The sequence below is a fragment of the Gymnodraco acuticeps genome, unplaced genomic scaffold (genome assembly GCF_902827175.1).
Source record: "Gymnodraco acuticeps unplaced genomic scaffold, fGymAcu1.1, whole genome shotgun sequence".
Lineage (NCBI taxonomy): Eukaryota > Metazoa > Chordata > Actinopteri > Perciformes > Bathydraconidae > Gymnodraco > Gymnodraco acuticeps.
This window is the reverse complement of record NW_022991188.1, coordinates 902,125-918,228: the sequence shown is the minus strand read 5'-3', so window position 1 is coordinate 918,228 and position 16,104 is coordinate 902,125.

Here is a 16,104-nt window from a genome sequence, read left to right as displayed (position 1 = left end):
GTCTTCCTCGACCCGACCGGAGAAAAATACGTGCTGCAGGCAGTAGAAATACATTGCTTTTAAAATCGTGCTGTGCAACACGAAAAAAAGGGGCAAATCGTGTTGGTGAACACGAAATGCCGTGAGACTGGGTTGGTATAGTTGTACTGCATTCCTAAAAAACTGTGGAGGGAAACTTGTTGATTCAGCATGGTTCAAAGGCTGGCAGTGCTTGTCATGGGAGCAGACCAGAGACATCAGCAGCTTCCAGCCTGAGTATAAGATGTGCTAGTGATTGAGGGCAACCCTGTCTAATCCCTCAAGTTCCAAATAGCTTCAGGGTATAGTTGGACAGTTAATCTACCATCACTGTCATATCCCACTCTGCTGTGACTGGAAATCGATTGTTGTGTTTTGAAATGAGAACATGTTATGTAATATGATTCATAAAGTTTAGACTGCAGAAAAAAATAAAGCTTATTTTAGTGTAGAATGGGATTTTAATGTTGATTCTATTGGAAATGGAATTGGAAAAGCACTTTGGAGAGTTGGCAGAGTTTGAGCGGACGGTTTGTCCAACCCTCATGTAAAAAGCAACAGATCTGTACAACTTGTAAATGAAATAATCAGCATGTTGAAATTTTTTAATCCATTTAAAAAGGCAGAGGCCAGTGATGTTCTGTACTTGTAAAAATGGTGTCATGTACTCATACTCAAGTGCTAACAAGTCCAAAGTGGGTTTTCATCTCTTCAAAATGAACTTGGATAAAATGTATATGACAAAAAAAAAATCTATATATATTAGAAACATCTCCTTTTAAAGCTTTCATCCTAATCTAGGGGACTCATTGACTAAGGGTCCTTGCAACATATCAAATAATAAAGAAGGACATATTGGAGCGATTATTGATTTGATATTGTGATTGAACTGATGACAAATGGGTCATGAGTGTGGGATGTAATGGAGGCTGGATTGCATACAAGCAACAAGGTCTCTGTTAACAAATAGGGAGAACAGTTCACAATGACGGCAGTTCCTTCATCTGGGCTGTTATTTCAGAAACACAGCTTTTCTCCTTTTATGTTTTATATGCCACGCTACTCATTCACTCTAGATGTATTTGTTTCTTCTGATGTATTTCATTTCAATGTGGTCCTGTCTGTTTGTTGAGCTGTCCAAAATTCTAATGAATTATAGTTCTCTTTTCTTTGGTATTGTGTGAGGCTTCTGTACTGGAACATTGCAACAGTTTGTATTATAATGACGATATCAGAATAATATTTAAATAAACCATTTTCACAGATGAAATTCAAACACTGAGGGATTCCATCTGTCTTGTTGGTCACACACTGAGCTTTACTGTGAGTGAACTGAAAAAAGTGCTGACTACAACAAAAGAGGAGTTACGCATTAGTAAAGCCCAATCACTTTTCATTGGATAGTACTGCTAAATGGTACTCAAAATCAATCTGCATTTCATTTGTGCAGCAACCCTGACACAGAGAAACTGAGGAAATACAGAAATGGATGAGAGTTATTTAAACTCAAAGAGCAAATACTAAAGAAAATGTGTGTGATTGCTGTGTGTATAGCTGCTGATTGGCATGATTTTCTGATGTCTTCATAATCACATGGAAACTGACGGCCCACGACTCCATTTGTTGTGGCCTGCAAGAGCTTGCAAAGAATATAATACCTTTACTATATGGTAACATGCCACTTTATAGAAGCACGTTGCCCATAAACTACATGTCCCACAATGCATCTAATTTTGTGACATGTGCAATGAAGAGATTTGCAAATGATTTGCAATTATATAATATAATACATTATTTTATATATGTATATAGTCTTAAAGTTACCGGTCCTTTGAGTGCAACCATAATACTAATGTGGCCTGCGATGACATTTAGTTTCACACCCCTGGTCTAGGGTATGGATGACATGGGTCATCTTCTTCTTTCGTGTAACGTCAGAGGTCCAACTCTGTGTCGTGTAGCCATGCCCGCATCTCTGGTCCTAAGTCGAAGAGGCTGGCTTCCGAGGGTGGTCTATATAAAGGGCAGGTGGTTATTATATGTTCGGCAGTCTGTTCAGGGTCACCGCACTCGCATGCAGAACTGTCTGCCAGGCCCCACTTCTTCATTGATGTTTTGAAGCGACCGACCCCAGTTCGTAGGCGGTTTAGTGTGGTCCATTGCCGGCGTGGTAGGTCGTCTCCTCCTATGGCGCCATCTCATGACGACATGGGTCATTAGCTTTTGATGCATTACAGTAATCCAATTTGTTAACTGCTGTGTACAAGAGTGAGCATTTACATTTTTTTTTAAATTTAGTTTCTAGTGTATATTGCCAATACAATACTATCAAATGAGCCTCCATAGACTCTAATGTAATATATAACTTAATGGTTCAGGTAATCGTTATGACATTATGTATACTGGATAAATGTGAAAAACAGTTTGTTGTATAGACAGGTGCAAAGTTATAAATACAATTGGACTTTGTAGACTTCAAAGTATCACGCAACTCATCATAACTCATGAACTGTAGATATCCACATTAGAGTTAGCTATTTACCATTTGACTGCAGTTTGTGCTGTATACAGTACAGGGGCTGAGTTATAATTAAATGCAGCCAAATGGGCCTCCATAGAATTTGATACATTACATAACACAATACCTTATACACTTTAGATGTCATCATTAAATTATGTACAGGTATTCAGTGTGCAATGCTTTTGAAATATCAACATGGTTTGCACAATATACAGGTACTGTGTTATAAAATAAGATTAGACTTGATTGTTCCATTGAAATTAAAGCATACGTATATTATACCGGTTTTTTTTTGTGTGAATTTTGCACTCTATATACTGTCTGTGATATAGTCTAAATCCGATGGATGTTTATCAGCAGGTATTCAAACTTATATCTCATCAAGAATGATGGTCATGAAAAAGCGTCAAAAATATTACTGTATATCTTTAAAAACAACATTTTGACTTAGATATTTTCACAATTTCAACACAAACCGTCGGGACACCTCACAGATGATTCCTGTGATGTTGAGGGGTGAAAGTGGTGAGTGGCATTCTGCACGTTATATTTTACATTTGTCTTACTGTGGTTCTCTTGGTTTTGGCAGTCAGCCTTCATCAGTGCAAACCTTGGAAGCAGGAAACTACCTCTCTGTTGTTAACAATTGGCCTGTGAAATCTCATCATTCATTCATCTGTTTGAAAGACAAAATAGAGGAATTGAAAATAGTGATAGGGGGAGAGAAAAGATCCTCTTTGGAATTTAGCAGTGAATTTGGCAGTGCCTCAGCTAATCAGGTTCACTTAATTAGTGAATTCAGAATGCACAGCAGGGAAAGCAGCAAATGCAAGAGAGATAGAAGAGGAACAATGCAAAATTAAACCTCTCCCAGTCTTTGTTAATTCAGAAGGCAATGACACAGTTATTTATGTGAAGGCAAAAAGAGGGAAGCCATCTGCCAGCCTCTGGCGCTCTAATCAAACCACTGTCCCATTGCAGCACAAAGAAAGAAGGAAGGAGGAGATTATTGTATGACTTGGTTTGTTTAAATCTTACATATTCATATATGCTCTTTTGGCAATGTCGATGAATCACTGATGGCAAGTATATGTTTGTTTTTGCCACTGACGAAGAAAATAATATTGTGATCTAAGAGAAGTTTACCTTTCCAAATGCTCATGAAATATACACATTGTACAGAGAGAAACCATGCAGAGCGAGAGAGCTGCTGTGATTTCAGCCTTAATACAAAGCACCCCGCTGGCAGCACTGCATGGGATAGGCAGTGTGGTCTCAAGTGCTTCCTTAGACCTCGAGAATGACATCGTACATCAGATAGAATGGGGACAATCCAGCCATAACAACGCTATGGGGATGCAGTGGCCTAAAGGTTAGAGAAGTGGATTTCACTGCACTGTAAAATGTTTGGCTGTAAAATTACAGTAAATTACTGGCTACTAGTTGCATGGATTTCACAGTAATTTACCATAAATATTTCACAGTAATTGACTTTAAATATTTCACAGTAATTTATTGTAGATATTTTACAGTACATTTGAATACAACTAAATACTGTGACTTTACAGTTGCCATGCCCATGGAATTACTGTGATATAGCAGTACAAAGCTGTGGTATTATGGGACCTTGCTGTACATAAATTACAGTAATTACCTGTATTTTCACACTATTACTGTAGAAGTAATGCAACACAGTAGCCAGTAATTTACTGTAAATATACAAATGTAAATAATACAATAATATATTGTAAATTTGACTAGTTAACTGGGATTTTACCATAACTACACAATTCAATCAGCTCAATCAACAAAGAAAAACAAAGAAAATGCCCATTTTAACTTTGTATTACTCCATTGAAGTGCAAAGTACATTTCACAGTGTCTTGGACATGTTGTTACGGCCCCAACCTCTACTCCGCGGTAATGGCTCGTGCTGAGACCCGCAACATGACAGAATACACGCAATAACCGGTACTTGGTAACGAGCATTTATTGATAATCAGCCGTTTGCTCACACAAGCGAAACGGGAAACAAAAAGAGGTCTGGAGGACTGGCCAAAAGGAACAAACAGAAGGAGGGAACCCGAGCCAGCCACACCACGGACCGTAGGACCCAGAGCTCCCCCTCCCCTAACCATAAATCAAATATAAACTCTATGGAAAACAAAATAAAGCCGCGAAAACTGGACTACCAGGTCCTCCAGGCTAAACATAAACACAACTGCAAAAATATGGCCTACAGCTCAAAATGGCAAAGAGGTATTCTGAGGAGAATGTCTCCCGGCGTTAGGATAGGCGAGACATCCTTCTCCTCCAGCTTCTCTTTGTATATACACGGCTGAGGTGCAGACCAGGTGCAGACCAGGTGCAGACCAGGTGCAGACCAGGTGCAGACCAGGTGCAGACCAGGTGCAGACCAGGTGCAGACCAGGTGCAGACCAGGTGCAGACCAGGTGCAGACCAGGTGCAGACCAAGTGCACCTGCCTAGCAGGGAGACAGAAAAGAAAACAAGGAAGGGAGCACTTGTCTACACAGACATCCACTCAAAGTCAACTATTTTTCTGAAGAATGTGCTGACATGGGGGTTTAAATTGCCATGCCTCTTTTTGGCTTTCGAGCCCGTCTTGGGATTAATGCCCAGGAAGCACCTGAAAACAATAAGCTAAGACAACAATTTCAATTTGACAGATTTATATGTTGCATCGTTTATTTTAAGGCACATGCAGCGGTGCCCCTTTCAATTTTAGTAAAACCTGCACCAAAAAAAGAAATTAGTATTTAAAGCCAAGCAAGAGCGATAAAAGCAAGAAAATGACTTAATTTGTTGTGTTATCACAGAGGATGGTCTGAATACAGTATTTTACTATGAAATAATACAGTAACATGTTGTGAAATCCTGGTAATCATTTATCCTGTACATTCACAGTAATTAACTGTGCCTGTATTGCAGTGGCGAGCCGTGACTTTTATACCTAGGCCCTCTGACCCCCCCTTCCCTCGAAAAAAAAGAAGAGATATTACGTCTCAACGTAGACTTCAGCGGAATATCAAAACAGTGGTCCGGGGTGCAAAACGCATCAATGACAGCGACCCTCTACCACACAAAACAACATCATTTATATAAACACCTATCATGACAGGGCACCCACAGCCAAGTAGCAATTACAAATGAATTAAGTCGGCACGGCGGCCCGCATTGAAAATGACAAGGCCTACCTTTGATGATTAAATCACTGAAACACAAAGTCCATCCTCCTTTCCTTTTGGATGAAGCACTTGATGGCGGGTATTCAGCTGATCCTTTGCCACTCCAGTTTATCATTGTAACTCAATCTTGAAAATGACTCGGATAATAATTTCGCAACGATGTCATCACTATCACTGAAGTGAGCCATCATGAACGAACTTATGCTAATCATAAATCTATCGATCATAAATCTATCGATTAGATTTATGATTCAAAAATAATAAAAGTACGATAGACATGTGGATATTATCCGGCTGAACAAAACGTGCATTTATCTAACAGGTTCGTTTTCCACAGACCTTATTTCGAGCTATTTTCCAAAATCCTATGGAGAAATCCCATTGCTTCCTGTCGAGGGAATCCGAGCGAAGTACTTCCGGGTTTTAGGGTGCGTCACTGCACCACTTGTATAGACCTCACAGTGGGCGGAACTTGTCATAAAGTCCGCGAAAATAAAGCCCGCCCATTTAAAGGGAAGATATGATTGGTCAATTGTACTGTCATTTGACATTACTCTCTCGTTGAGTTACTATCGCTGGCCCTCTGTGAATGTAGAGAGGGACCAACAAGCTCTCCCGTCTTCACAGTAACTCGCAGAGACGGCATTTAACCCTTCACATTCCAACAGAAACTGAACAGGCCGATTCGAAGGATTTATTTCTTTGGAAATATTATTTTAAATACAATTAAATCAAGTTATTTTGGTAAAACTAATGAAAAATGTAACAACAAAAAAATAATATTTAAAATAAAAATGTTTATTTTTTTAATGTTTTCAAATATTATTTTTTAGAATATCTTAGGCCCTCACAGAGGGCCTAGTGGGCCCTGACGGCTCGCCACTGCTGTATTGATTTCACTGTGAAATTCAAATTACAGTATTATATTGTGAACATTACAGGTATAGACTGTAAAGTGGTAAAACAGTAATTTATTGTAAAAGATTACAGCTAAATATTGTGAAATCATGGTAATATTTTACAGTGTGGGAGTGTTTCGTCAAACAAAATAGGAAATCTGTCAAAAAGTCTGTAACTTCACAAATCTAAGCGTCTAAGGACTGGTCATGCCCTTTAGACTCACAAGCGTTCTCGTTTGTCTTGTATTTGAGAGACTGTTGGATACCTAAAATTAACCAATACATCTTCTGACCTCAAAAACAAACACTGACTTTCACACAAGACATAGAAGATTTTTGAAGCAGATGCACTTATTGTTAAATTGTGCACTGAAATATTGAAATTAACATAGCTGTTGTTGATTTTTTGTTCAGTTTTATTAGTTTGTTATTGATTTGTTTTGGTGTTTTATATCTCCTGTTGGGGAAACATATAACTTTAGCCGATCTTAAAATTGACACATATTTAACTATTCCAATCAATGAAATAACCTTGAATATAGCCTTCATGAATATAAGAACATTCATTTTGTCTATAGCTATTATAGTCAATGGCAGTCATAAAGGCAAAAATCAGCTAATAATGATGCTTAGCCCTAGTTTTTTAATTAAGAAAATGTACTCTAAAAAAGGAGCAACTTACTTTCTTTCTTAATGGAACTTTCAAGCACACCTCACTGTCCTATGTTTAGTAATGTGTAGGTAACTAAATATACTTGGTTAAGGATACGGATTGATCTTGGTTAAAGGAGAGCAGTGTAAAATGCTCCTTAAAATGGGATGCAATGCAAACATGGGCTTCTTTTGTGTAAGACATATGCTATGTGGACTAATCCACCAAGGCTTCCCCCCTACAGTATCTGTGCAACATTTGATTCCAATAGCCTTGATTAGGGAAATCTCAAGGAATCTGAAAACTAATCCAAACACATAATCATAAATGAACAACACAAAAATCAAGCACATAATAAGGTTAGGTTGTTGGAGCAAACAGTATTGGCATGAAGGCATATGTAGAGAAAGGTAGAAACAGTCTTGTAATACACCAAAATGAAAAATATACATTTTTCAGCTTATGTCCAAACCATAGAGTGGTGAAGTCCCTCCCCTTCTGGTGGACCTCCATGGGCATGGGCGGCGCCAGGATTTTTTTGCTGCAGTAGCTTTGCAGTTGCTATATGACAGCACGGCGTTGCTAGTTAATTTTCTAAATAAATAAACAAACAATACCAGTGGGCCAAGCACAAGCCTGTTCATATTGTAGCGTTCACCGCTATTCAAGATCATAGCATCACTCGAGCCTTCAATGTCGAAAACGTTGTCTTTATTTTCTGGTATTGACGGCCACAGCCAGGCCTTACAGAACCAATCAATAGTATAACACTCATTATGACTTTTCCCCACACTCGAACACAACTCCTACCGTCTCGTACTCCCTCCACACACACACACCGGAAAACGCACACACACACCTGGAAGGGGCGGTCTCTCCCTACAGTAACTCCCACAAACAACATTGCCTAAATAACTTTACAAATGTACTAAAACTGTGCACATCTGATAACTGAAATAACTATAACTTGGACACGCTACAATATTATCCTTAATATTTACATTACAAATATTCCTTTGACACTTATAACATTACTTTGCAAGGTAAGCACAACCAAAATAAGTTTGTAAAAGCAGAATTTGAACACTGTTTCTGTGCTCCTACAATATTTTTGTATAATACCATTACACCCTGAGCGTACATGTACACAATAGCGATCGTTCACTGTTTCAACTGGCATGCTGTGGCATTTAACCTCATCATCACTCTCACACACACACACACACACACACACACACACACACCACACACACACACACACACACACACACACACACACACACACACACACACACACACACACACACACACACACACACACACACACACACCGCTCAGTGGTACACAAGTTGAAGAAACATGGCTTGGTTTCAAAAACAAATTCACTGCAATACTCAATGATTTGGCCCCCCTAAGAACAACCAGGATAAAAAATCGCGCTGAGCCGTGGATGCACTCCGGCATACTGACCGCCATGAAAACCAGTGACAAAAAATGCTCTGAGTTTCATAAAAGTCAGTCAATGCTTTCCAAAAGCACGAGCAGTGAACTCCAGGCCCACGTGACTGAACTAAAAATTGAAAGAAACAGACTAAGAAATGACGTAAGCTCCATGATCAAAACTGCCAAAAAGAATTTCATCAATGTCAAAACTGAGGAAAACAAAAATAAACCCCGTGAACTTTGGAAATGACTCAATAACCAGCTTGGCTGCAGTAAAAAACTCAAAACGAGATTTTCAAACTTAAACATAAAGACAGATAACAGGCTCATCACAGACAAACTGGATGTGGCCAAGTACTTGAACATTTTTTTCACAAAATTAGCCACAACTCTTGTAAATAAATTACCCTCCCACTCAGGGCTTTTGGGGGTAGATCACATCATGACCTACTACAAAAACCTAGGGGTACGCAAAGATGATTTCAGTCTAGCAAGGGTAACAACAGCAGAGGTACTCATTAAACTGAGCGCCCTCCAACCTAACAAGGCCACTGGCCACAACAATATCCCCTCCAAATTCCTCAGAGACACAGCAACCGCCATCTCACCAGTCATAGCTCACATAATTAACCTCTCCATAAAACAGGGAAAAGTACCCAAAAACTTCAAAATTGCAAGAGTAACCCCCCTGCACAAAAAGGGCAGCAAATTGGACCCAGGCAACTACCGCCCTGTTTCTATACTTACCTCCATCTCGAAAGTCATGGAAAAAATAGTATATGAACAGGTCGAAAAGTACCTCGCGGAAAAGAAACTAATCTATGAATTTCAATCTGGCTTTAGAACATCCCACTCCACTGACACATGCCTTCTTTATTTGAGCGACCACATCAAACAAGAGGTGGACGAGGGCAAGTACTGCGGCATGGTGATGCTGGACCTACAAAAGGCTTTCGACACTGTCAATCACCCCATTCTGATTGACAAGCTAAAAGCAATTGGTTTTGATAAACTATCGGTGAGCTGGATGCGGTCCTACCTGGAGGGGAGAGAACAGATGGTGGAGGTAAACGGTACTCTGTCCCCCCCCCTCCCAGTGAGCTGTGGTGTTCCACAAGGAAGCATATTAAGTCCGTTACTGTTCCTAATTTATGCAAATGACATGTCATCAGCATGTGACTGCAACTTGTTCCTGTTCGCGGACGACTCAGCCCTGCTGGTCTCTGACAGGAGCAGATTGCAGGTTGAAAAAACCCTCAGCTCCGAGCTCGGCAGAATCTGCACCTGGCACCTCTCCTGGGACAAAATGGCATCCAATGTAATAAAAAAAGTCAATCAAAGAACTAGATTCCTATACCGGATCTCCTCTCTGGTAAACAAAAACACCCTGAAAACTCTGGCAGGAGCACTCATTCAAGGGTACTATGACTATGCTTGCACGTCATGGTACCATAGCACCTCCAAGGCGCTAAAAATAAAAATTCAAACATCGCAAAATAAACTGGTCAGACTACTACTTGACCTTTCATCTAGAACCCACCTCACCTCTGCCCACTTTGACAACCTAGGATGGCTTAGAGTAGACGACAGAGTACAGCTACTTGCAATGGGCCTGGTCTACAAGATCCACTACACCTCTATGGTACCCATGTACATGTCAAAATTATTCCCAAAGGTCAAGGAATACCATGATCATAACACCAGAGAGAGCTCCACAAATCATGTAAAACCCAGATTTGGCACAAAAAAGGGGGAATACACGTTTCGCAATTATGCCACATCAAGGTGGAACGCTCTTCCCACAACTGTAAAGGAAAGTAAAACTATACTTACCTTCAAAACCTCTCTTAAAGAGCACCTTCGGGGGAGAGCATTGCAAAACTGGCCCCGGTAATGGTACAAATCTCAACCTGTCGTACAATGGACAGCTTCCCCCCCCATCTATGTATATACTTGCATTTTAGACTCTGTTACTAACTGTATATCTGTAGACTTGGTATGTCTTAAATGTCCGATTAAGATGTATTAGAACGAAATCTAAAATGAAAATTGTAAATAAGCAATCTGTATGTAAAAAAACACCTGTATGTAAATTGTAAATAAGCCATCTGTATGTCAAATATGTCTTATATGTCTTAAATTATATGATGAATTGGAAATGGGGGACCCTGATGTAAACAAGACGAAAGTCTTTCTCTGGTTTGCATCCCCTTAACAATTGTATGTTTTGAGCTGTACTGTACCCAATATACAAGCTGTTAATAAACTTTTCAATCAATCAATCAATCAATCAATCAATCAATCAATCAATCAAACACACACACACACACACACACACACACACACACACTGTTATGGAAATCTAAGACCCAACACACTGGAGAGTACAAGTCAGAGTGATCAAAAACAAATAAATGGTGAATCAGACAGAGTTGTCTTTCTGGTTATTTATTTGAAGCTTCAAATAAATAAATACAATACAAATAATAATAATGTAAGAGAATATTTTCATCTGATCTGTTTATAGAGTTTCTTATTGTTTTATAGAATCTGTGATACTGCAAACATCTGCTTGTAGTCAGTCAGAGACTCCTCTGTGATGTTGAGGTCACAGGTCAAACGCTTCTCCTATGTCCGTGGGGGGTTGACGTGGCAGCATCTTTTTGAGACAAGCAGACCATTGTCTCGCATTGGCTATTGATTATACGCGGGCTTTCTGTGAGCCCGCCTCTCCTCGTGTTGGTTAGAGGTTTTGTGTCTTTTGGGTTCAGAGATTACCTTGGTGGAGCACAAGGACAGTGTGAAACTAGGATGATCTCCCGGCCGTATGTAATTGTCTGTCTCTCAATAAATATCAGTGTATTGACAGGCGAATCCAGTTTCCCTCATTTGATGATGCGCTGAACATTGCTGCAAAGAAGTTTTTACCTCACAAATAAAGACACAGGTTCCACAGAGTATATGATAGTCTGCAGGAGTGTGCGCAGATATAATAGGAAAGCAAAGCTTATATACAGCAAAGAGTGGGAAGTGCAGAAATCTGTCTTCACACGGTCATATTGTTATTAGACACCTGGCCTTGAGCTGTAGAAGTTCTCGTGTGACTTTGTGTGAGTCTCAACCCAGTAGCCAAAACAGCTCTGTGGCCTTGAAGCTCTTGGGAATAAACCCACAGTAGAGTAGAAAAGAAGAAAACAGCACATCTCAGGAAATGAGAAGCATTTGGTTTAAAACATATAAGGATATAATAAAAATGTCCACTACAACACACACACACACAGCCTGCCACTGACGTTCAACCAGAAAACATCAGCCGTTAGCTGTTAACAGTTAGCACTCAGAGCTCACAGCTCCTCATATCTGTTCAGAAACTGGACAAAAGTTAAACAAGTACAAACCACAGACTGTCTGTGTCATGGCGAATACAGTCGCTGGTTTATTTATGTCTGTAGGCCGTTGTTGTGAGTGTGGACGGAGTAGGCCTATATACAACGTTAGCTTAGCCTGGTCGACCCGATCTTCATTCAGAAAACAAGCATTTAAAAAGGTTGTTCGCCTGTCTGCAGACTTGTCAAGCATTCATTCATGGTTTTTACTAACCGGTATCAGTATGTTGTTACTTCGGCATCATTTAGAAACGTGTATTACAATTTAATCACGGTAAAATATGTTCATTTTGTTGTAGTTGTAGCTCCCGAGCCAGCGCGTCTTGTTTGAATGATGCGAGTAAACACAGCTGGCAGCCGTGGTGAAACCATGGGTGAAACTCGAGTGTTACGGCCCGTCCACACACAGGCATGAAAAAAATCTTTCAAAGCTTCGCCCATTCACTTGAATGGGGTGACGTAGAAGATTTTTAATCTTCGCCGAACTGCATTGTGGGGAGCGGAGCATGGCTTTGCAAGCATCGTGAGCATCAAAAGTTGAGCAATGTTCAACTTTTGATGCTCCCGATGCTTTCGAAGCTGGCATCAGCCAATACAATCTCGTATGCAAATCCCGCCAGTACAAGCGCTAGCCAATCAAACCGCGTGCAAGCTGGGAGAGCCAGACCGCAGTTCATTTCCTCATATTCCAAACGAGAAATTACGGTAGCAAATCACCCGGTTCTTTACGATCAGAACTATTTACCGGGATACAAACCGGAGGAACCAGGCATGGAGGGAGGTGGCAGAGACAGTGGGTGAAACTGGTAGGTTTTCGCCTGTTTGGGGATTTTATATCCAGTTTACTTCGTTTTAACATTGCTATTGCTTTGTATGTCGGGGGCGGGAGATTCATGTGATTGGTTGTTGGTCGCCTTGGGCGCGTGAAATCGCCAAGCTTCAGACACGCCCAGCATCAAGATTTTTCAAGATTTTTTTCATGCCTGTGTGTGGACCGGCCGTTAGAGTGATGGGAGCGAACAACGACCCCTGATAGATCTCGGGAGAATGTGTATAAATATAGATACATTTTCATAACAAAACAATGGGGTTGCTAAGCCGTTGCTAGGCCAATTGTTGGAGTTGCTAGAGCAACTCCAAGCTACCCCCTGTCCATGGGACCTTATTTCTGAAAAATTATGTATTGAAGTCAATGGAGAGAGAAAGATTATCTTTCGATCCCGTTTGAATTGTGCCACGAATTACGATGTTTGTCAATTTAAAAGATAATTTTGCAAGTCAAAAAAATATATATGTGTGTAAAACTGTGAAGTAACACATTTGTTTGTGTGAAATGCTCAATGAACTACATCTCTGGTCTCGCAGAACAACACACGTCACCAAGATGGCCGTCACTATTCTAGTCTTCTTGTCAACAAAACGATTGACTACCCTCACTATCACCACAATGAAACACGTCCAGAAGAATGTCATGCAAAGCTGCCTGCCTGCCTTCCTTTGATTCTCTCTGAACTGCCTGGTCTTTTTAATGTTTAATGTCAACCATTTGTGCAGATAGCATGAAGTAGAAAAGATCGGCGATCGCCGATGCTAGCGTTAGCATTTCTCCCCCGGGCTTAAATTGTGTATTATAGAATGATCACACCGGTGACAGTACTCTTCAAAGGGTTCACGAAATATGACTACTACTCTTACTGTTTAACATGTTGGTTTACTTAATGTTACTTCATATTAAGGCTAATAATAATAATAAAATGGAAAGGCTGTAAAGCTACTAGCTAGGTAGCTAACAGGTTTCTAAAATATATATTTTGTGGTAAATTCAACAGTGGACCCGGCAAAGATTCAAATATTTGCATGATTTTAGTTATTGATTTTTTACTGTCACTTAATTATACTTTTAATAAATTCAAGTCAAGCTTAGTTACATGTGATGGTAGCTAGTTAGTGCTCTTACCTGTGTGCCTCCTCCACCACCAGACTGTATTAAAACTCTTAAACCAGTGTACCAGTTTTATCTACTTTACTTTAAATCAACTACATTTATTGAAATAACAATCTTCATTTTAGGTGCCTCTTCTTCTTTTAAGTTAAACTTTCAGACTTGAAATACAGTTAGTATTTAGTTTATTAAAACTGAGCCACTCCTTACAGTTACAGTAACTTAATATTTCTTATTGTCTAAAGCATTTATTACACAAATGTTCCCCTCTCATATTCACAGTGTGGATCAATTGAGACAGCGTGGATGTTGTTGGAGCACCACCCAGTGGCGTGGTTGAAGGTTCGAATCTGCTCCACGCCGATCGTTTGATGAGTAGTCTTTTCAAGGAAAGGACTCGAACACCAAGTTATGAGATAAGCAATAAGCTGAGTTTAATGGTAAAAGCAACAATACAAAATACAGAGTACTCCGGGCTGAATTCTACTACCGTGTGATAGACGTATCAGGACAGTCAGTCAGAAGTCAGCCCCGAGTGTAAGAATGTTACAGTAATTATACACATAAGCGGGGAGTAGTTGTGTCGGTTGCTCGTCCCTTCATATCTTCTAATTGGTTGTTCACTCCTAGGCGGGACCCTAGGCAATGAATCAGCAGTCGTTGACTCTGTCTGGTTCGCCCCATCTCCTTACAAGGAGATGTTAACAGATGTTTGACTCCGTCTGGTTCGCGCCATCTCCTTACAGTGTGTGTGAGTGCCTGTGTCCCTATAAGGCAAAGAAGAACCAATGTATATCTGGGATCACACACACACACACACACACACACACACACACACACACACACACACACACACACACACACGTCCCTATAGGGATGTTTCATTCAAGTTGCACTTACCAGGTATAGTTGATCAATGATTATTTCGTTGTACAACAATCAATAGTAACGAGGAAAACATTATCTCTGCCCTAAAGCAGTCCTACAGCAATGCTTTGGAGTTGGATTAGAATTGTACATACATAGGACTCTTTGACAGAACGCACACACATTCCCCTTAAACATCTTCAACACACACACATCTTAGACATGTAGCCTTCCAGATGCTTGACATGCTGTGTCCAAATAAGGATGTCTCATCTCCCACACCTCTAGTCTCCTGCCATGCAAACTGCTCCTACTTCATACAGAGTAATTAAGCACACACATATGTTTAAGCCAACTACTCCAAAATGTTGTGGCAATTTAGCACTCACAACATGAAAGAATAAAACAGAGAGGAATTAATAAAACACAAACACAGGTATAGTTGAGCAGTAATCATACAGCATATATAGCCACTGCAATGAACACACACACATTTTCCCTATGCAGCCTACCACACAAATGCCACATGTTTATCTTTCTAAAAGCTATACTCGTATATGTTTAAACGTCCTCATCTGATGACATCTTTAGGATTAGTTAACTAACAAAGGTTAACTGTTCTTATACCCTAAGGCCTTCTCTAAACTTCCTCCAACCTCGAAGTCAGCTCACTTACAATGAATACATCTATTGATAATTCAGAACGACCATTTTCTCTCTAACTGTGTGACCCAATTCAGTAACACACATCTTATATATCAGGTGACATTAAAATGAATATACCAGAAATACGCTGCATTAAACTTTCTGCTATAACACGTTACTTTAATGTCCAGAGAGCTGCAGAGACTTTGGGAGAAACCTCAGCGTGACTGATGTCCTGTCTGTTGGTTTGGCTGGAGAGGACTGAGGTGGAGCAGTCTTTCTCTGGGAGGAGGACCAGGGGCCTCATTTCTAAACGGTGCGCACGCACAAAAGATGGCGTACGCCAGTTTCTACGCACTGTTTGCGATTTATAAAAAACTAAGTTGACGGGAAAATGTGCGGTCCTCCACGCAAACTCTGACCCATACGTACGCACTAAGCACAAAAACGGGAGGGACGAGAAACCAATAATACCATAAATAGAATGTTACCTCTCATTTATCATATATGAAGAATTCATTTT